This window comes from Rhinolophus sinicus, chromosome 15 (genome assembly GCF_057876585.1).
Source record: "Rhinolophus sinicus isolate RSI-liver-muscle chromosome 15, RSI-T2T, whole genome shotgun sequence".
Lineage (NCBI taxonomy): Eukaryota > Metazoa > Chordata > Mammalia > Chiroptera > Rhinolophidae > Rhinolophus > Rhinolophus sinicus.
In genome coordinates this window covers 109,429,124-109,449,975 of record NC_142515.1, presented here as the reverse complement: position 1 = coordinate 109,449,975, position 20,852 = coordinate 109,429,124, and the positions used below count along the sequence as shown (strand labels likewise).

The 20,852-nt window shown below is 38.2% G+C and overlaps 1 protein-coding gene and 1 long non-coding RNA gene across 3 annotated transcripts in view; one reads left to right on the top strand and one right to left on the bottom strand.

Moving 5' to 3' along the window:
* Positions 1-218: 218 nt before the first annotated feature.
* Positions 219-20,392, top strand: LOC148755286 (uncharacterized). Of its 2 annotated transcripts, none has more exons than XR_016019066.1 (3): positions 219-1,208; positions 13,948-14,077; positions 19,047-20,392. It is a non-coding gene; the product is annotated as an uncharacterized LOC148755286 (long non-coding RNA). The 2 variants fall into 2 exon arrangements; XR_016019067.1 differs by having other exon boundaries at positions 13,945-14,077.
* Positions 14,071-20,852, bottom strand: part of DCHS2 (dachsous cadherin-related 2) — a 275,852-nt gene continuing 269,070 nt past the window's right edge. The window contains exons 21-22 of the transcript XR_016019065.1: positions 14,836-14,960; positions 14,071-14,482 (exon numbers count right to left, since the gene is read on the bottom strand). The gene's annotated coding sequence lies outside the window, so the exon portion shown is untranslated. The remainder of the gene's footprint in view (positions 14,483-14,835; positions 14,961-20,852) is intronic.

Here is a 20,852-nt window from a genome sequence, read left to right as displayed (position 1 = left end):
CTAAATGTTAATTTTAAAAAAGCCTCTGGATTGAGTAACCGTTGCAAATTTACTAATACAGAATTGATCACAATAAATTAAATATATTGTAAATTTTGATGAGGGTTCACAGACATCAACATTTCAAGTCATACCTTTGTTTTTCTCTTCAAAGATTTTCTTACTTCATGATAATACATCAATATGGATAAGAGGTATATCTTTCAAGATGGGTAAGATATGCCCCCCGCCCCCCTTTTTAAATGGTTAACAGGGCATTTGTGAAAGGGGAGGTCCTAAAGAAGTAGCCTCAACCAAAGGCACATTCTCAGGCAGATCAATATTAGGAAAGAACACAAATGTAACTCCAGGATCTAGAACTTGATTGTCTTGAAGCTGTCCTTTCTACATACCTCTCGGAAATCTTCTTGTGTCCCCTAATTTAGGTAAAGTTCTTCCACTTTGAAAACCACTGTTCTGTAGTGTCCTAGATAAGGTTTCTTTTCCCCTCCTAATTAATTCCTCGCCTTTCTCTACCCTGCCCTCTGCCTTTGGAGGCTGATCTAAAACGGACGATGCCATCAGCCTGTCTTGCTCTCTGGCTTCTCATTAGGCTTCTTCAAGGAATTAGGGAGAACAGTGAAATCAGGAGGCTTATTTTCCAGGTTCTCTTTCAGCAGGGTTTTCTAGGGAAGGCTACTCTCTTGATTCAAGGTCACAGTTCCTCTCAGGTGGCCCTTGCTCTGTGACTTTCAGTGTTTCGTTGTTACTTTCCTCTTGTCCTGTTGGCCCAAGAGCAGATAACAGCGTCAGGGGACTTCACTATTCTTTGTGATGTCCCTACACCATTTGAAAACAGTCCCTCTATTAAGTCCTCCTTAGATTATTTTACCTTGAGTGTGCTTTGCTGATACATATAGGAACAGAGGATCCCTTCTATGACTAAGTGGCTTCCACAGAGATTGACTGGGATCAGAGATGTTACTGAACAGTTCTTCTAGTGAGAGCACAAGAGCTATTTCTGAACCAAACCTCAACAGATAAACTTGGTATTATGGCTCGTCAAGACACAGATCCAGAGAATGACTGCTTCAGCTGACATCATTCAAAATGAATACAATGAGAACATGGATAGTCCGTTCTGGATCATTTCCTGCCCACATCTTTATGCTTGGCAAAGGAGGGATAATTTGACAGACAAACACCAAAGGAGGAATGTCAAACATACGGTACGTACATTCTTCCATCACTTTCTCTCATTTACCCCTTATTTATATACAATTATATCTTTTGTTGTTTGCAAATTGTTTCTTAGATGTCAGTATCCTCTTCTTAGCTAGATTTTAAGTTTCATGGATATATAAACCAAAGACTTACATTTTTGTGCAGCTGTAGCCTGAACATTTTCTACTCAGCTTTCTTCCAGTTCACCCATATTTTGCATGTTTGATCTATTGTCAAGCTCATTTATTGAGTTCTTAATTTTAATGACTACATTTTTTTGCATTCATTCATTCAACAATATTTACTGAGACTCCATGCTAGGCACTGGATGAGTTGTGGGATATAAAAATGACCAGAGGACCCAGACTAGTTTTAACTAAAAAAGAGTGCAAGACACAACACAAGGGTCACTTTGGAGCACACGCACAGGAAAATAGGGAAGTGGTGCACGTCAAATATAAAAGACACATACTATGGAAGATCACCCAGCAAGGACCAAGAACCCTAGGGGATCTGCCTAATACATCGAAGGAAACACAGAGAGTCAGACAGAATTGTGTGAGAAGCTGGAATAATGCAGAGAACACATAACACTACAGTGTAAGAGAGAATAAAAAACTGCATTTGGAGAGAAAATAAAACATTCTACCAACACGTACTGGAAAACAAAAGAAAGACCTCTTTCTATCCACCTGTTGTAGAACCCACTCCTGTTGCAGAACCCACTTCGTAGATGTCTATGAAGATAAATAATAAATCATGAATGGCCATGAATAACCAAGGCAACAAAACAGCTCAGAAAGAAAATGAGAAGTCTCCAGAAAATGAACTTAAAGATATGGAAATACGTGACTTAAATAACAGAGAATTCAAGATTGCAGTTCTTAAAAAACTCAATGAGATGCCAGAAAACACAGACAGGCAGTTTAATGAACTCAGAAACACAATCAAAGAACAAAATGAACATTTTACCTAAGAAATTGGAATTTTAAAAAAGAACCAAATAGAATTTTCTGGAGGTTAAGAACTCAATAAAAGAAATGAAGAATGCAATAGCCAGCTTAGGTAGTAGAGTTGACCAGATGGAGGAAAGAATCAGTGACATCGAATACAGAAATCTGGAAATGACACAGATGGAAGAAGAAAGAGACTTGAGACATAAAAGAAATGAAAGGACTCTAGAAGAACTTTCTGACTCCATCAGAAAGAGCAATATAAGAATAATGGGCATACCAGAAGGAGAAGAAAGAGAAGGGAACAGAGAGTATATGGTATTATACGGTATTTGTCTTTCTCAGTCTGACTTATTTCACTTAGTATAGTACCCTCTAGGTCCATCAAGTTGGATACTTTTAAAATGTTCATTTTAAAGCTGAGGAAATGGGTGCATGGAGCTTGATTAATGTATTAAATATCTGAGAACTAGTAAGTGGCAAAGCCAATTCTGTGCAATGTGGTTAAGTTGGGGGGTTCAGTTGGTCTGGTTAAATTTAATAGATTAATAGGCATGTGGAATCATCATTGCTCCCCAACACACACACACGCCCGCGTGCACGACTTGATATGCTTGGTAACGTCTAATATTCTTTTAAATCTTGGATATATGTTCAGATTTTTAGAAAATGAGATAGAGTGAAAGGGAAGGTTGTTGATTAGAGCAGTGCAGGTTTGGGCACAATTTTGATTTTGATTGATGGAGAACTGAAAAATATTGGCAGATTCTGGGCACACAGTATTGGTTTGGAAACTGGGAGACCAAAAACCACACAGATATGAACATAAGGGCATGTTACTTCCTCATTGTAGCCAGTATGCTTTCAGCACTGTCAGCTCTCAAAGAAGTCATGAGCAAAAATGATAGCTTTACTTGGTTCAGCATTATTCTTACTCCAGGATGTGAGAAGCAGTGGCATTTATCTACTTATACCCGCAATTATTCAAAAATTATTATAAAATGTACAAGTGTATTATTTTCACCCCACAAGTGACCTAAATTAAGAGACCCAGCATTAAGCCAGATAAAATAACTGCAAGAAGAATCTACCACCCTTCCATCTGTGGGGATCAAGGGAAAAGATTGGGATTACCATAATAAAGACTGTCAAAAGAATGGTCCTGTACAACAGGAACTCAGACCTCTAAGAAGGCGGGGTGAGCCTGTTGCTCCCTGGTACCAGGAGGGGTTTCAATGATGTTGGTTCTGGAAGAGAAAAGGGATCAGAGGCTGGAACCAGCTGCTGCTACTGGGGTGAAGTGCTGTTGTTGAGGTGATGGTGACAGGAACAGCAGGCACACAGGAAAAAGAGAGATGCTTCTTCCCTTTGTTTACCTTCGATTTCCTTCCGTGCTGCCCCCTGGTTACATTCAGAATGTAATCAGAAGGCAGTCATAATGAGAAACATAGTTTGTAGATGTTGAAACTCAGCATCATAAAGTGAAGATTAGCAAGGCAGACCTGATGTAATGAGATAATAGTTTAATAACCAGGAAAATGGGCTAGTAGATATGTAATGTCTTTGTGATCACTTTTCTCATTTATGAATTTTGTAATATAGTAGTATCCCCTCAAAGTGATGGTAAAATATTAAATAAGCATATAATGGTACATAGTCTGTGCTCTTAGCTATTAAAATAATTTTTATTCATAGAGTTCTCTAAAGTATGTAAAAATGTGTGAGGTAAACAAGAAAGAGGAAGACCTTTAAAAAAATCTTATGTTCCAGAGAATGAATAGATCAATATTAAAATTCTAAACAAACTCAAAAAGTAACTTTGAACGGACAATGCCCATCGTTGGTACTCAGCCATCTTCCTTATGTGTGAATGGTAAGCCAAGCAGGCAGAAAAATCAAATGGTATATGAAATCTGTCGAACAGACATTACTCATTTCTAAAGATTCTGTTAAACTCAGGGAAGAATGCTTACCTAATAGTCCATTCAAGCAAAAATTCACTGATCTGTGCCTCTGAATATTCTTGTTTACATAAGTTTGAATGTAGGAGCTGACATCATATTAAGAAAAAATAGCACGGATAAAGATCTTATACCTAATCTCAACATTGTTTTCATATGTCTCCAGGGTTCTTATTAGAAAAAATAATATTTGTTAACATTTATCGTTGCTGGTATACTCTAGGATCATGTTGAAAAACAACACAGGACAACCTACTATACTATCACATAATACACTTGGAATGAAACTGTGGATTATAAGCCACATTTCTGAGCAGATTAGTCAAGTGGTTTTATTGAACACATTAAGCCATATTTGTTTTAAGTACTTAGCGTTCCTAGAACAAGCAGGGATGGACCTGATACTGATTAAGACTTAAGCTTATATAAATTACTGTATTATTTAGCACAATGACCTTATAAAAATAAGTGTTATTCCATTTCATAGATGAGAAAAATATTTGATAAACTTTTCCAAGGTAATTATTTGTGAGAAAAATATCTATAACCAAAGTCAGTAATCTTTCTAGTTTACCGTATTTGTTAGATCGTATTTTAATGTATTTTATATATCCCTAGTCAATAAATATTAATTGAATATTTATTAATTTTCTATGAATTAACATGATAAAAGACTAAAACAAAATAATTTAATTCCTTCTCTGCAACATCGATCTCTTTTTCGAAGATATAACATACGAGATAACTAGAGATAAGAAAACTTTTAATAAAACTGCTTAATTATTAATATAAAATATATATTGTCATATTGTTAGACAATCTTAGTGTGTACCCAAATCTCTTAGTAAGTAATCTGTTATGAAGAATAATTTGACTTAAAGTATGGATAGCATTTGATACAACACTGGAGGAGCTGTCACTGAGTCTTGCTTGTTTGTTTGCAATGAAATCGATTGAGGTATGATGAGGGGTACTTGCCTTTAGTCTAACATGATTTCAGGGTTTGTCATACATATTGCTGAGGCATGAAATGGCTAGTAAATGACACCCATCTGCCTTGCTTAAGTTCTAGACCAACTGAGAGATAGAGACAGAGATGTGTGCACATGGAAATAACAATAATGTCAGTATAACTATAATAGATATACAAAAACAATATTGACTTCATCACACTGAACTCCAGAATAGACATATTCATTCACTAAGTTGCATAATTGCTGATCACCATGAGGGGTAGAGACTACCTTTTTAAAATTTAAGACAGGGAAATGATGTCAGCAAGAATAGCAAGGTAAGAACATACAATTTTTTTTTTCTCCATAAAAGCAAAAAGAGAGAGTAGCGAAAGAAAATTGATTTGTCATGTACAAGAAGAAATAGAAAATCTAAAGAAACATTAATTTAATAATCAAAAATATTCCCACAAAGAAAAGTCCAGAACAGATTGTTTCACTGACAAATTCTACCAAATGTCAGATATTTCAATCTCTCCCTCTTGGTAACTGATAAAATTATCAGGATATAATAAAGATATAGAAGATGGGAACAGCACTATCAATCAAGTTGTCCTAATTGACATTTATAGATTACTCCACTAAACAACAGCACAATACATATTATTTTCAAATGCACATGAACCACTTAAAGGTGAACCATATTCTCAGCCATTTAAAAAAGCAAAAGCAAAACAACTCCATGTATTTAAAACAAAATTATGATGAGTATGCTCTCTGACCACAATATATTTAAATTAGCAATCTATAACAGAATAGCCTCTAGAAAATCTTCCAAAAGGTATAAACTATCATATTTTCAAATAACTCGTGGGCCAATAAATCAATGTGAGAATTAGAAAGCATTTTAAACTGAATGAAAAAGAACACAACGTATCAAAATTTATAATATGCAGCAAAAGTAAGACTTAGAGGAATAATTATAGAATAAATGCCTCCACTAGAAAAGAAATTTCAAGCCAATGACCTCAGTTTCTAAACGAAGTAACTAGAAAACAAAAAGCAAGCAATAAAGCAAAAAAAAAAAGAGAAAAATATCAGAGAGAAATAGAATAATTAGAAAAAAAACATAATGCAAGAAACCCAAAACTAGCCCTTTGAAAACAAAAATCAATAAAATTGATTTACCTGAAGCCTGACTAATCAGGGAACAAAGAGGGAAGACACAAAAGGCCAAATTTTACAATGTGAGAGATGACATCGTCACAGATTGCATACATATTAAGAGGACAATAAGAGATTATTATGAACCACTTTGTGCCAATAAATTCAAAACTTAAATGAACTTATTTCTTGAAAGACAAACTACCAAGGTCACAGAAGAAATAATAATTTACATCTATTAAAGAAAGTGAAATTACAGTTAAACTCTTCCTACAAAGAAAACTCCACACCCTGATGGCTTCACTGATAAATTCTAGCAAACATTTAAGGAAATAAAAAAACAAACAAACAACAACAACAACAAAAAACAAGCGAAAACCCCCCACAATTCTATATAAACTCTTGCAGAAAACTGAAGATGAATGAATAATTCCAAATTCATTCTATGGGGTCAGCATTACATTGATTTCAAAATTAGACAAATGCATACAAGAAACAAAAATACAGATCAATTTGCAAATAAGGCTTATCCCAAGAATGCAGTTAGTTTAACATTTGAAAATTAATCATCACAATTCACCATATTAGAAAAACAAAACTAGAAAAGGTAAATTCTATGTTTATATTAATAGCTGAAAAAAAAATGATGCTATAAATTCTCAAACTGATAAAGTCTAACATCTAAAACTCTGCATCTAGGGACGGACGGGTGGCTCAGTTGGTTAGAGCACGGGCTTTCAGCCACAAGGTTGCTAGTTTTGACCACCATCCAAGGGATTGCGGGCTGCACCCCCTGCAATTAACAATGGCAACTGGACCTGGAGCTGAGCTGCACCCTCCACAACTAAGATTAAAAGGACAACAACTTGACTTGGAAAAAGTCCCGGGAGTACACACTGTTCCCCAATAAAGTCCTGTTCCCCCTTCTCCAATAAAATCTTTTTTAAAAAAAAAGAAATCTGCACCTATTATTCTACTTAATGATGAAAAACTGAATACTTTCTCTTGAGACCAGGAACAAGGCAGGTGTGTGCTGTCACCATTTTTATTTAACAATGTACTGGAGATGCTTGCTAAAGAAATGAATGTTATCCAATTGGAAAGGAAGAAGTAAAATGTCTCCATTTGTAATCAATATGATCACCTATGTAGTAAATTCTACAGAATCTACAAAAAATGCTACGAATCTAATAAGTGAATTTAGCAAGGTTGCAGGATATAAGATTAAGAAAATCAATTGTATTTCTATAAACACAACAATAAGAAAAATGAAGAACTGATACCACTTATAATAGCTTCAAAATATGAAATAGAAATCAATTGGACAAAAGATGTACACGGTCAGTATTGAAAACTACCCAATGTTGGTGAAATAAAAGAAAACCTAAATAAATATACCATGTGTGATATTGTGATTTATAATAATACATATGTATTTGTTTTTGTTCCTGTTAGTGACAGAAAGCTCCTAAAACCCTTGAAGTTTCAATAAACATGTATTTTGTTATTCATAACAAGCCCCTTTCAATCACATCTGAATTTATATTAATGAGGCATCATAGATAGTATAGCTCACAAACACAGACTGAATAATCCAATACATATAAACACGAATGTCTGTGCCTTTTAATTATCTTGTGTGGAACTAATGTGAAAAAGCAAAACTGAAATATTACTTATGGAAAACTGGATCATTATTAAAAATACATTTATTTAAAGAATGCTGATATTCATTTTTGCTGAAAAAGCCATAGCATGGATGGAATTTCATAGATGGAATGAAATTCAAAGATTTATTACAGGGGCACACGGGTGGCTTAGTTGGTTAGAGCACGAGCTCTGGGCAACAGGGCTGCTGGTTGGATTCCCACATGGGCCAGCGAGCTGTGCCCTCCGCAAATAGAATGAAGCCAATGAGAGGCCACTCAGCTCCTGGGTGGCCAGATGGCTCAGTTGGTTGGAGCGGTGCTCTCAGCCACAAGGTGGGTGGTGAGCTGCGCCCTGTGTGGGCTGCGTGCGCCCCCTGCAACTAAGATTGAACACAGCACCTTGAGCTGAGCTGCCACTGAGCTCCCGGATGGCTCCATTGGTTGGAGCTCGGGCTCTCAGCCACCAGGTTGCCAGGTTCTACTCCCGGTGACTGGACCTGTAGCTGAACTGCGCCCTCCACAACTAAGATTGGAAGGACAACAACTTGACTTGGGTGGAGGTGATGAGTCCTGGGAAAAACACACCACTGTTCCCCAATAAAAAAGTCTTGGAAATACTGTTCCCCAATAAAGTCCTGTTCCCTTTAAATAGTGGTTTAAAAAAATACATATAGTGGTTTAAATTTTTGATGACATATAAAGAATGGTTCCTTTAAAAATGAAACAGAATAAAAAGTATCTTGAGAGGACAGGAGGGAGACTATCTGCGAGCCGCGATTCTCCCCCGTAAGAAGGTAACTTAGACGGTTCTTGGGGATGGCCAGATTCTATTTGGATCCCTAATTTTGGGTTCGTAGCCAAGTCTCTCTATGAAGGCCTGAAAGGGAAGAATGATGAATCATTTGAATGGAGCTCAATGTGAAAGGGCTCTTTGGGAACTCAAGTGACAGCTGATTCAATTCCCAGCTTTGGGTCCCCTGGATTTAACAAAGACTTGGTTTCTATTATATGTACATGAGAGACAGGGAATAGCACTGGGGGTCTTAACTCCGAAGCTTAGACCTCTGACCTGGGTAATTGCTTATTTTTCTAAACAATTAGATCAGACAGCCAAAGGATGGCCTCCTTGCCTTAGAGCGGTTGCTACTACAGTCACCCTCTTAGAAGAGAGAGAAAATTTGATGTTTGGACAACCTATAGCCATCTGGACCTCAACCAGGTTCAATCTCTGATAAACTCCAAGGGGACAGAATGGTTGTCGCCTGGGAGATCAATCCAGGCCATGCTCCTAAACAACCCAGTTGTCACCATAAAAACACGCCACATTTTAAACCCAGCCACTCTATTCCCAATTGAGCTGGGGGATCTGGAACATAACTGCATAGAAAATACAAATACAATATACTTCATCTGGGCAGACCTAGAAAGTGAACCCCTCCCAAATATGGAAGAAGAATGGTTTGCCAAACTAAACAGATAAAAGACTAGCAACTGTCACCCTAAATGAAATGATAGAAGTAGAGGCCCTGCCCCCTGGGACCACCACTCAAAAGGCTGAGTTAATAGCCCTCACTAGGCCCTAGAATTGGGAAAAGGAAAGACCCTGAACATCCCGGAATGCTTTTCTCCGTTCTACATGCCCATGGGACCATCTGGAAGGAGAAAGGCATGTTAACTGCAGGGGGGAAAAAAACAGGTTAGATGTGGTCTTATCATACTCAAACTCTTACAAGCTGTTCAGCTTCCCCAACAGGTCACTGTTAGCCACTGTAAGGGACATCAAAAGAGAAATGCTAAAGTAATAAAGGGAAATAATAAGGCGGTCAAAAGAGCTGCTCAAAACCAAGTTATTCAGTAATTGCCCCTTTTAGCTGGAAAGCCTAACCTATCAAATTATTCCCCAGGACATACAGAGGTGGAATTCAATAAGGTAGAAAGATGGGGCTTCCAATGGGACCCTATCAGTTGTGGGTGGCTAACCAACCAATATGGGCAATACTTCTTTGCTAAAACTACAGCTCTATATGCAATCAGGGAGGCCCATCAAGACCCCATTAGGGGAAGGAAGCTTTATATAATTGGCTAATACACACCATGGCAATTGCAGGTTTATGAGCTCTAATTGACCAGGTTATAAAAGCTTGCCCAATCTGTAATGCCAATAGCCCAACACTTGGCCCCCACAATTTCAGGGATGAGGCACAATCAAATGAGGGGAACATAACCTGGGGAGGACTGGCAAGTGAACTTCACTGTCATGCCTAGGGCACCAGGTAACTTCAGATACCTCCTAGCACTAGTTGACACCTCTCTGGTTGTGCAGAAGCCTTTCTCACCAGGAATGAGACACCAACAGAAGTGACAAAGGCCCTAATGAAGGAAATGATTCCTAGGTTTGGGCTCCCAAAATCTTTACAGAGTGACAGTGGCCCAGCATTTAACTCTCAGATTACAAAAGGTGTTACCAAAGCCTCAAGAGTCAAATGGGTACTGCACTCAGCTTGGAGATTTCAACCGTTAGGGAAGGTGGAAAGGGCTAATCAGACCCTTGAGAGAACTTTATCCAATTTATGCCAGGAAACACAAACTATTGGGTAAGGCTCCTTCCAGTGGCCTTACTGTGTATATGCCTAGTTCCAAAAGAAAAGTTAAAATTGAGTGCATTTAAGTTAATGTATAGATTGCCAATTTCCTAGAACCTGGAACAGAGATCACTCAACCTCCATGAGCTAGAGCAAGTTAAATGTGTCCTCCAAATAAAGGCCGTGAAGGCCTTTATGGCCTATGGAAATCAGGGACTACCAGCTCCCACAGATTTAACCCTTCATCCCTTCCAACCTAGAGACTGGGTGTATCTCAAGACATGGAAATAGGGAGTCCTCAGGACCAGCTCACCCCAAAATGAAAGAGACCCTCTGTGGGGACAGAGCCAGGAGTGCAGTTTCCAGGCTCTCAGCCTCACGTGGAAAGGTGCTGGCTCAGGTAGTAAATGGCCATCAACTGTGACTGGATGGCCATCAGCTGTGACTAGTTGGCTGTCAGCTGTAACAAGTGAGCCATTGGCCACTAATATAACTGCTGTGGCTATGCTAGCAGAAAATGGGGGCTAGCAAGAAGATGGTGGCTGGCAAGCGCCAATTGCAGTTAGCAGGGCGGAGTGCGGGTTGCGGATTACGGAGAGGTGGACAGCAGGTTGCGGATAGTGTGGCTCCTGCTTCCTGTGCCTCCAACCCAGCCGCCAGCGAGAAGATAGTGGTATGACTCCCCCATCTATGGCTCCGTGGGTGTTCCTTTTTGGCCTCACCATATCCTGTGTTCTTGTGTGGGGAGCGGGACTAGAGAACCCGCATGACACTCCGGCGTGACACGTGGCGCAGCGAGCAGGGTACGGTGCTGACCAAAGCTCTCCGAAGGGCAGTGGAGCAGTTTGTGCGTATGAACACTCAGTCTCAGGAAGGCCGGGAAGAGCAGCCGCTGGAGAGCTGGACCCCCGTGGAGGGGTGGAAAGATGTGTATGGATGGTACCCTAATCAGCACACGCCGGAGAAGGTGAAGGTCATTGCGGCCCTGTGGGCTTGGAAGTTCTTGCTGAGGAAGCCCGGATGCGGGACTTGTCCCAGGAGGAAACGCTTGCTGAGTCCTCCATGGGAAATGGGGATGAGGTCAAGGTCGTCCCTCACCCCCAGGACAGCCCTGGCGAATGACTATGGACTATGGGGAATTGCCTTCCATCCCTGATTTGATGGACCGCTTGGCTCTTTGCTTGGGAATGTACCAAGTGATCATTTCTCAGGGATCTTATTTTGTCATTAGATTCATAACAGTAGAGGATATAAAGACAATAGAGATTGCACCTTTAAATATGCACCCTATGTACTCATTTTCTACTTGTTCTTTCCTGATAAAAGTTACATACAAGGGCCCAAATACAAAAGCCCAACTATCCAGGCCTGCTGGTGGCTCAGCTGGTTGGAGCTCTGGGCTCCTAATGTTGAGGTTGCCGGTTCGATTCCCACATGGGCCAGTAAGCTATGTGAGTTTGCACCAATTTATTATTGCTTTTCTCAGTAAACATTATTTCCATAATTTACCATTCACAGAATGCTTTCACAATCATTTCTCAGTGACCCTATTTTGTCATTAGATTCACAACAGTAGAGGGTATAAAGACAACAGAGGTTGCACATTTAAATAAGCGCCCTATGTTCTCATTTTCTACTTGTTCTTTCATGATAAAAGTTAAGAAAAAAAGGACCCAAGTATCCGGGCGGGCCTGTGGCTCAGTGGTTGGAGCTCCGGCTCCTAATGCCGAGGCCGCCGGTTCGATTCCCACAGGGCCAGTGAGCTGCGTGAGCTGCCGGGGAGCTGTGAGCTACCGTGTGCTGCCACGAGTGGCCCAGCAGCCAGTGTGTGTCGCTGCGTAATGCAGCTGAGCGGCTGCTGAGTGCTACCGTGTGCTAGCCATGAGTGGCCGGCAACCCGTGCGGCCGCAGCCATCATTGTGCCACTGTGTGTTTCCGGGGCTGCCGTGTGCTGCCCTGAGTGGCCCGGCAGCCATCTTGTGCGGTGTGCTGGGCGGCTGCTGTGCTACCCTGGGCGGCCACTGGGCGGCAGCAGCGTGGGCAGCTCTGTGAGAGCAAACAGTTGAATGGGCTCATAATGGGCCAGGGAGCTTGTCCTACAACAACTAGACTGAAACAATGGCTTAAACTGGAGGGAGACGGGAAATAGAAGATAGCTTTTGGAATTGGCTTTAAGTCTCATTTTGGGAGCAAAATTTGGCTTTAAGGAATTACTTTCTCATTTTGGGAGCAAGTTCGAAATTGAGACTGTCTTATGAGACTTGAAATTGTTTTTGAGAACAGTTACCAAAGTGGATTAGAAAAAGTGGATTAGACCATGATGGCATTGTTTAAATAGGGACATATGCTGATGTGCCTACTTTGGGGAAGTAAATGCAACTTGTTACATTAAGTGAGGGGTTATTTAAATACCTTCAAGCAAATTAAACATCCTTGGGCTTAAAACAATAAAATAAATAACGAAAAAAATAAGAAAGTAAGTGTCCCACATTGCAGGTGAAAATAAAAATAACTTCATTGCAAAAAATTTCTCTTATTGAAGGAGGGGATAGGGATGGGGGATGTTTCTCTTTTTTCTTTCTTTTTTCTTTCTTTTTTTTTTGTCTCTTGAGGTGTCCATTAAGTTATATCTGCTAAAGCCTAGGGCTTCCCTGACACATTTAATAACAGAAAAGTGACTAGGTTTGACTTCAAGCAGACCTGGATTTGCTAGACCGCATACATATAGTGGTTTACATTTTTGATGCTATAAAGAATGGTTCCTTTAAAAATGAAACAGAATAAAAAGTATCTTGAGAGGGAATTTTAATACTTTTAAGTACATTTATTTTTCAGAGGCTTTATGCATAATGATGTATTTGATCATGTAATCTTTTACATAAAGCCAACTATACTGGTCAAATGTTATGACTAAGCATTTAAAGTCAGTAAGAATTGTCATAAATGAATGAATTCAATCCCTTTCATACAAACATATTGATTTATAAGAGGATTTTTATTCGGATTGTTTAAAAAGTATGTAAACAATGCATACAATACAAAAATTAGAAAATATAACCTGTTTAGATAATTTAAAAAATGATAAAAGTCAGGTCCACATTACAGCTACATCAAAAAACATTGATTAGGATGAAAAACCATTAACTTTTATTTAAAACAAGAACAGATGTGCCAGACATTAATCTTCTGAAACAAATGTTACTAAATGCAAAACTCCTTGCTCTTCCAGTTTTTAATGTATTGGGGGAAAAGTACTCGATATAAAGAAATATGACATTGAAATGCTTAAAACTCAAAGAAAAGTGAGAATAAGGAAAAAAATAGGAGACAATTTCAGACTTCTAAAAACACTTTGAAGTCAAGTTCGATTTATATTAAGAAAACTCAACATTTATTGAATGTTTCCTAAGGGCCAGAAAATGTGTACAGGACAAGAGAAAGGATGTATTTCTCATCATCAATATAATTCTGTCTTCCAGCAGCTTACTATTGGGAAAGAGGTTCAGTGTGAGTATACTAACAACAACAACAAAAATAGATGAGAGAATGAAGACAGAAAATCCCAGAGGGTTTAAAGATCACACCTGGAAGGATCTGGAAAGCATCCTGAAGGTAGGTATTAAATAAAAAACTGAAGGGTCTGATATTTTGGCTTACTTGCAAGTTAACATGTGAGCCTGTCTGAATGATATATATGTATACAATTGACTCTCGACCAATGTGGGGAGTGGGGGTGCCGATCCCCTGTGCAGCCCAAAATCCATGTATAACTGTTGACTCCCCTAGAAGTTTACCACTTATAGCCTCCTGTTAACTAGTAGCTGTACTGATAACATATACAGTCAATTAACACATATTTTATTTGTTACATGTATTATACACTGTATTACAATAAAGTAAGCTAGAGAAAATAAAATGTTGGGCGGCTGGTTTTCTCAGTGGTTAGAGTGCGGTGCTCCTAACACCAAGTTCTCCAGTTTGATTCCCACGTGGGCCAGTGAGCTGTGCCCTCCACAACTAGATTGAAAAAAAAACAAAAACACACAAAACAATGACTTGACATCCTGGAAAAACACTCAGTTCCCCAATATGCCCCCTCCAAAAAAGAAAATATTAAGAAATATGGGTGGACATGCACAGTTCAAACCTGTGTTGTTTAAGGGTCAACTGTACTGACAAAATATGGGAACCCTGTGTCAGAGACAAAGACCAGTTATAACTCTGAGAAAAGCAGTAGCCAGAGCAATATCTGACATTGTTTTTTAAAGCCTGGCTCTCCGCACAGAGACACGGTGAGAGACTGATGGTACCTGCACATGAAGTGGGGTGCATCACAGAAGAACTCAGGAATTAGGCAATGCTGGTCTTACCTAGACCTGCTGCTGACTTATCTGTTCTCCCCGCAAATGAGAAAAAGAGGCCTTATATTTATGCTGGAAGGAAAACAAATCTTCTCTGGGGAGGAGAAGGAGACATTACTTTCCTGGAATGGTTCCTGGAAAAAAATAAATAAATAAAATAAACAAAGCTCTCTACTTTTAATATAGTGGTCAGTAAAAGAAATTTCCCCCCACTTTTCATAAAGGTTTGCCATGATGGGTGAGAACAGTATTTAAGAGGAAGTAAGAGAAGACAATCACACTCTCTGTGATAAATTTAGTCCATTGGGTGACATTTATGGGTATGATGCTCAAAATATGCCCAGTAAATTTCATGATTTTTCCTGAGAGCCTCTGCCTCCATGTTACTACTATATTCTAAAGAGTTAGTTTGTTAGAGATATGGAGTCATAAAGCAGCATGAAATTGTCAGAAAACTGCATGGTGACCTCGAACCAATTAGTGGAAAAAATATTCAAGGTGAGAAGAGTAAGAATACAAGACTGAAGTGTCAAGGGTGTGGAGATTTCCTTACTAAAGAATAGAATTTGAAACCTGGTGATTTCTCTGGTTTCTTACAATTCTAACCATTCATGCTTACCTTTCCCAGGTAAATTCATTGTATTTGCCTACATTGAAAATTGTGACAACTTAGTTCACTTAGGTGTGGCTTGTCAGATCTTAATAAACAATCTCACACTTATCAATGTTTTGACATTATCAAAAATATATAAAGTCATTAGTGACTTTGCACTTAGGAAGTTTGTCACAATATTTTTGGCATTGGAAAACCAAATGAAGGTTGAACATAGTCATTTTTCTGTCATTAAAATACTGTCCCAAAGAATCCTGCATGTTAGAAGTTTATCAACAAGTTGCAGCTCAAAAGTTATCTTCTCTCTCTGTAAAATATTTTCAGTGATTTCAGTCATATTTGAACTGTTTTCTGTGTTATCAGTACAAATTATAGTGGATGCATCATACTCAACATAAATATGTTTTATTCAGTGTGCTGTATTTCCATATCTATTTTTGCTTCTGTGGAAGCTTCTTGAGCATATGTCTAATTTGGTTGGAGATTCCCTCTCTTTCATACAGCTTCTCATACAGGTAAATATATATAGAAGTAAAATAATTGCATAACTTATACAGTATAGAATAATATCGTGTTTCCCCGAAAATAAAACCTAACCGGAAAATAAGCCCTAGCATGATGTTTCAGGATGACATCCCCTGAACATAAGCGCTGATGCATCTTTTGGAGCAAAAATTAATACAAGACCGGGTCTTATTTTTGGCGAAACATGGTATGTATTCTCATCTAAAATAATATTGATATGCATCATCTCATGAAATATAAAACTAAGAAAATAAAGAATAACTATCATAATTATAAAAATAATAAATGTGTACATAAATTAACAGATTAAAAACAAATGTATGGAGAGTTCCAGCTAAAAAAAACAGAGACTTTAGAATTGGAAGAAATCTTCATGCTGATATTCTATTTCACTAAGCCCAGTAATTGTCACTGTTACTGACAAATGAGGCTCAGCAAATAAGAACGTTCACAACCAAATCAGCTAACATGGCGAGCACTTGGCCCTGTCTTTTGATTCTGTATTGATTTCTTAAATTTTTATTATACAGATTCAAGTTTGAGAGAAGACCTATAGAAACTATCAGTTTATAGCTTAAATAGCAAATAATAATGGATACACAAAAGAATATGCATGTTTGTAACATTGGTAAGAGAAACATTATTAGGAAAATGTCCAATAGTAATTTATGAATTTATTATAGGGCTATTTGAACATTATTTTAACTTCTGAGTTTAGCATCATCACAGGATATCAAGCTATCTCAAAATGCAAAATGTATAGTTACGACACAAAAACTGATGCGCTATTGTTCTACATTTAATATGGTCATTTTAAAACTTTATGGTATATTTCAGGTTGGATCACACAAAGATGGAAAGAACTGGAAACAAATTTAGTAGTTTAAAATAATAATGAAACAATATTGATGATTGTAGCTTTGAAAAATAATACATTTCAGTTAATGTACCTAAAAGTGAAATCAGATATAAATAAAGTACAGAGTCTGACATACAGCTTTCTAACTTTTATTTTTAATTTAAAACTCTTTAAATATTTATAATTTTTATATTTCATACTTGTTTCTAAAAGTATAAGTTCTTTCAGGAATTTTCTAGAATCCTGCAATTGCACAAATACAGTGTGAGCTTACATTCTATTATTTTGAAAAATTGGACTTAGTAAAAATTTCAACTTCTCGGCAACTCTGTGTGTTAAATGCCATTGAGTCAGCTCTGACTGCTGGCATCCCTGTGAATGCATGTTCTCTCCTCAGCAGCCCTGCTGAGCTCCTGGAGACGCACTCCTATGGCTTTTTTCATGGAGTCAATCCATCTCATATTTGGTCCTCCTCTTTTCCTGCTACCTTCTATTTTGCTCAGCATGTCTGTCTTTTCCAAAGAACCCTGCCTTCTCATGATGTGCTCCATGTAGGATGCCTGCAGTTTAGTCATTTTTGCCTCAGTGATGTTTCAGGTCTAGTTTTCTGTAGGACCCACTTGTTCATCTTCCTGGTGGTTCAGGATATCCCTTGAGCTCTTTCTACACCATATGTCAAGTGAATTATTTTGTTTCCTGTCTTCACTGTCCAGCTTTTGCGTCCATACATACTAGTTAGGAATACAAGGGTGTGGATGATCTTAGCTTTGGTTTCTAATGGCACCTCCTTGCTCTTGGTGGTCTCGCTCAATTCTTCCATTGCTCTCCTCCAAGCCTCAGACTTCTCTTGATTTCTTAGCTGCAGTCTCCATTTGAATTGATAAATGAAACCAGGCAAGCAAAATCTTTAATAATTTCAATGTCTTCGTGTCTATGTTAAAGTTGTGTATTTCTTCTGTAATCATGATTTTTTTGTCTTCTTCATGTTTAAATGCAGTCCTGCTTTGGCATCATTTTTTTTCTTTTTTTTTCACTTTCATCAGAAGTTGTTTCAAATCATTGCTACTTTCTGCCAGCAAGACGATATCATCTGCATATCTTAAGTTATTGATATTTCTTCTATCAATTTGCCCTTCTCCTTCCTCTGAGTCTAGCCTGCTTTTTCATACAACATGTTCTGTGTACAGATTAAACAAACAGGGAGATAACATACACCCTTGTCCGACACCTTTACCTGTCGGAAACCATTCTGTTTCCATATTCTGTCCTGACAGTGGCTTCCCACCCACAGTACAGGTTATGAGTCAAAGGCTTTCCTGTAGTCTATACAACATGGACTAACCTTACTCTGACATTCTTTGGAGGCAATTCTATGAATGATACCAATAAACATATTTCTATCTTTCCTATAGATACCTCTTGCCATTCATTAAGGATAGAAATTCCTATGAATAATATACCTGAGAAATGTCATTAGTTAAGTGCATAGAGAATTCCCAAACATAAAAATGCAGTACTTGCAAAAGCATATGCTGATAATAATAAACGTATAATAATGAGAACCACAGCAGTAAATATGTAGTGAAATACTTTAGAGCCACATAAAATAAATCTTAATGGTGAAATCTTTCCCCTGGTTTGGGAAGAGAAACCAGACAATGGGGGAGTCAGCATAGATCTATCTGAACTCTCTGACAGTTTGAACGCAGTCACAAGTGTTATATTAGCTAGGATTTGTCTTTAGACTATTACATGGCTTAACAATTACATTAAATAGATTTGTGTATTATATCTGAAATTGATTAATGCATTAGGCTTTTTAAATAAGTAATACCTGCACTGTGCATGGACAGTTACTTTAATGATATCTAATTCAAACATATGTTGAACTATATCTACATATTTTTGTTACTGGATTTCAAATCAAAGTAGACTTGTTAGCATTTCTACAACGAAAACTTCACAATTTTCTCCTTTCCCTTATTGTCATTTAATATGAACCTTTGTAAACATACATACTGTGCCACTACCACAGTTACTACATGTAATCAGTGACTTTGTTAATTTTGGTAATTCTTTCACAAGACAGAAAAACTGCGCTTCCATGGATTTTCCTTTGAGGTTATGATACATAAAAATAAACAACTCTGCATCACAGTTTTAACAGATCATTTCTAAAGAGGAAAATGTCTCTTCATGTCCCCTGCCCATTTTTTCTTACAGATGGCAAACATGAAAAAATGCTCAACCTCACTAATCATTAGAGAAATGTAAATAAAAACCATAGTGAGATACCACCTCACCCCAGTCAAAATGGCTAGAATCAATAAATCAACAAACAACAAGTGCTGGCGAGGATGTGGAGAAAAGGGAACCCTTGTGTATTGCTGGTGGGATTGCAGCTTGGTGCAGCCACTATGGAAAACAGTATGGAGGTATCTCAAAAAACTGAAAATGGCACTACTTTATGACCCAGCAATTCCACTCCTAGGCATCTATCTGGAGAAATCCAAAAAGTAATTCGAAAAAATTTATGTACCCCTGTTTATTGCAGCACTATACACAATAGTCAAGACATGGAAACAAACGAAATGCCCATCGGTAGATGACTGGATTAAGAAACATTTATACGATGGATTATTACATAGCCATAAAGAAGAATGAAATCTTACCATTTGCAACAATATGGATGGACCTAGAGAACACTAAGTGAAATAAGTCAGAGAAAGACAAATACCATATGATCTAACTTATATGTGGAATCTAAAGAAAAGAATAAATGAATGAACTAATCAGAAACAGTCTCAGAGACATAGAGGAAAAACTGAGGGTTGCTAGATGGGAGGAGGGGTGGGGATAAGGGAGCAGGTGAGGGGATTAGAAAGCACAATAGGTAACCACAAGATTGCCACGGGGATACGAAAGTCAGTTTGGGGAACGTAATCAATAATGTTGTAAAGACTTTGTTAGGGTATCCTATGGACACTTGTCTCGTTAGGGAGACCACCTCAGGGAAGATGTAGATGCCTGATCACTGCACTGTACACCTGAAGCTGAAGCTGAACAATAATGAATGTCAACTATAATTTTATATACATATATTTACAAGAAGTGGAGTACAGCATTAGCAATAGAGGCAGTGGAAATATAATGGCTGTATGTGATGTCAGAGGGGTAGTAGAGGCGGGGAGGGGGTTTATCACTGTGTGAGGGATATAAATGATGAATGTCTAACTTTTACACTGTTTTGTACACCGGAAACTAAAAAAAAAAAAAAAAGGCATAAAAAAAAAGTGCACTAATGATTGATTTAAAAAGATGGATTGCTTTTAAAGATGGATGCCTTTAATCATCTTTCACTAAACTCTATCTACCCTCACTGTCAGAGTTCTTGGTTGAAAACAATACAAACCAACTCTGAGTAACTTAAGTAGAAAAGAAATATCTTGGGACAATGCCTTATAGATTACAAACTCAGGCAAAGGTCTGGAAAACCAGGTTTAGAAAAGGGGCAGAGCCTTAAGGAGGCTGCCCGGAACAAGAATTTAGACAGAACACATATGGGTGATACTGTACTGTCACAGTGCTGGTGATGGATGCCTGGTTTCATCACTGGACTCTAGACCCTGATAATCTCTCTAGAAACTGGAGATCAGAGGCTAGAATTTCTCATGCCTCTGGCAGGTGTTGTCAACTATCTCAGCCCTTTGTGTCACACTCACTCAAGACCCTGAGACCCAAGGATGATCGTCTGTGGAGCGGAGTTTGGGTCTCTGCCTATTCCTATGGGACTTGGAGAAAGAGGGTATCCAAGGCTTGTGAGAGGTGGCACTCCGCTTCCAATTGAGATCCATACACTGGAAGATTTCCCAAATGTGGGAAGGAGGCCCACATGCTGGGAGGCCAAAAAATGCTCATAACTGCCCACTCCATTCATAATGAAGGTTGCAGCCAACACACTGATGATGGTATTATGCATAGGTAAACTACTTAGGAAGTGCCGAATAGTTCAGACGCTCCCGAAGCCAA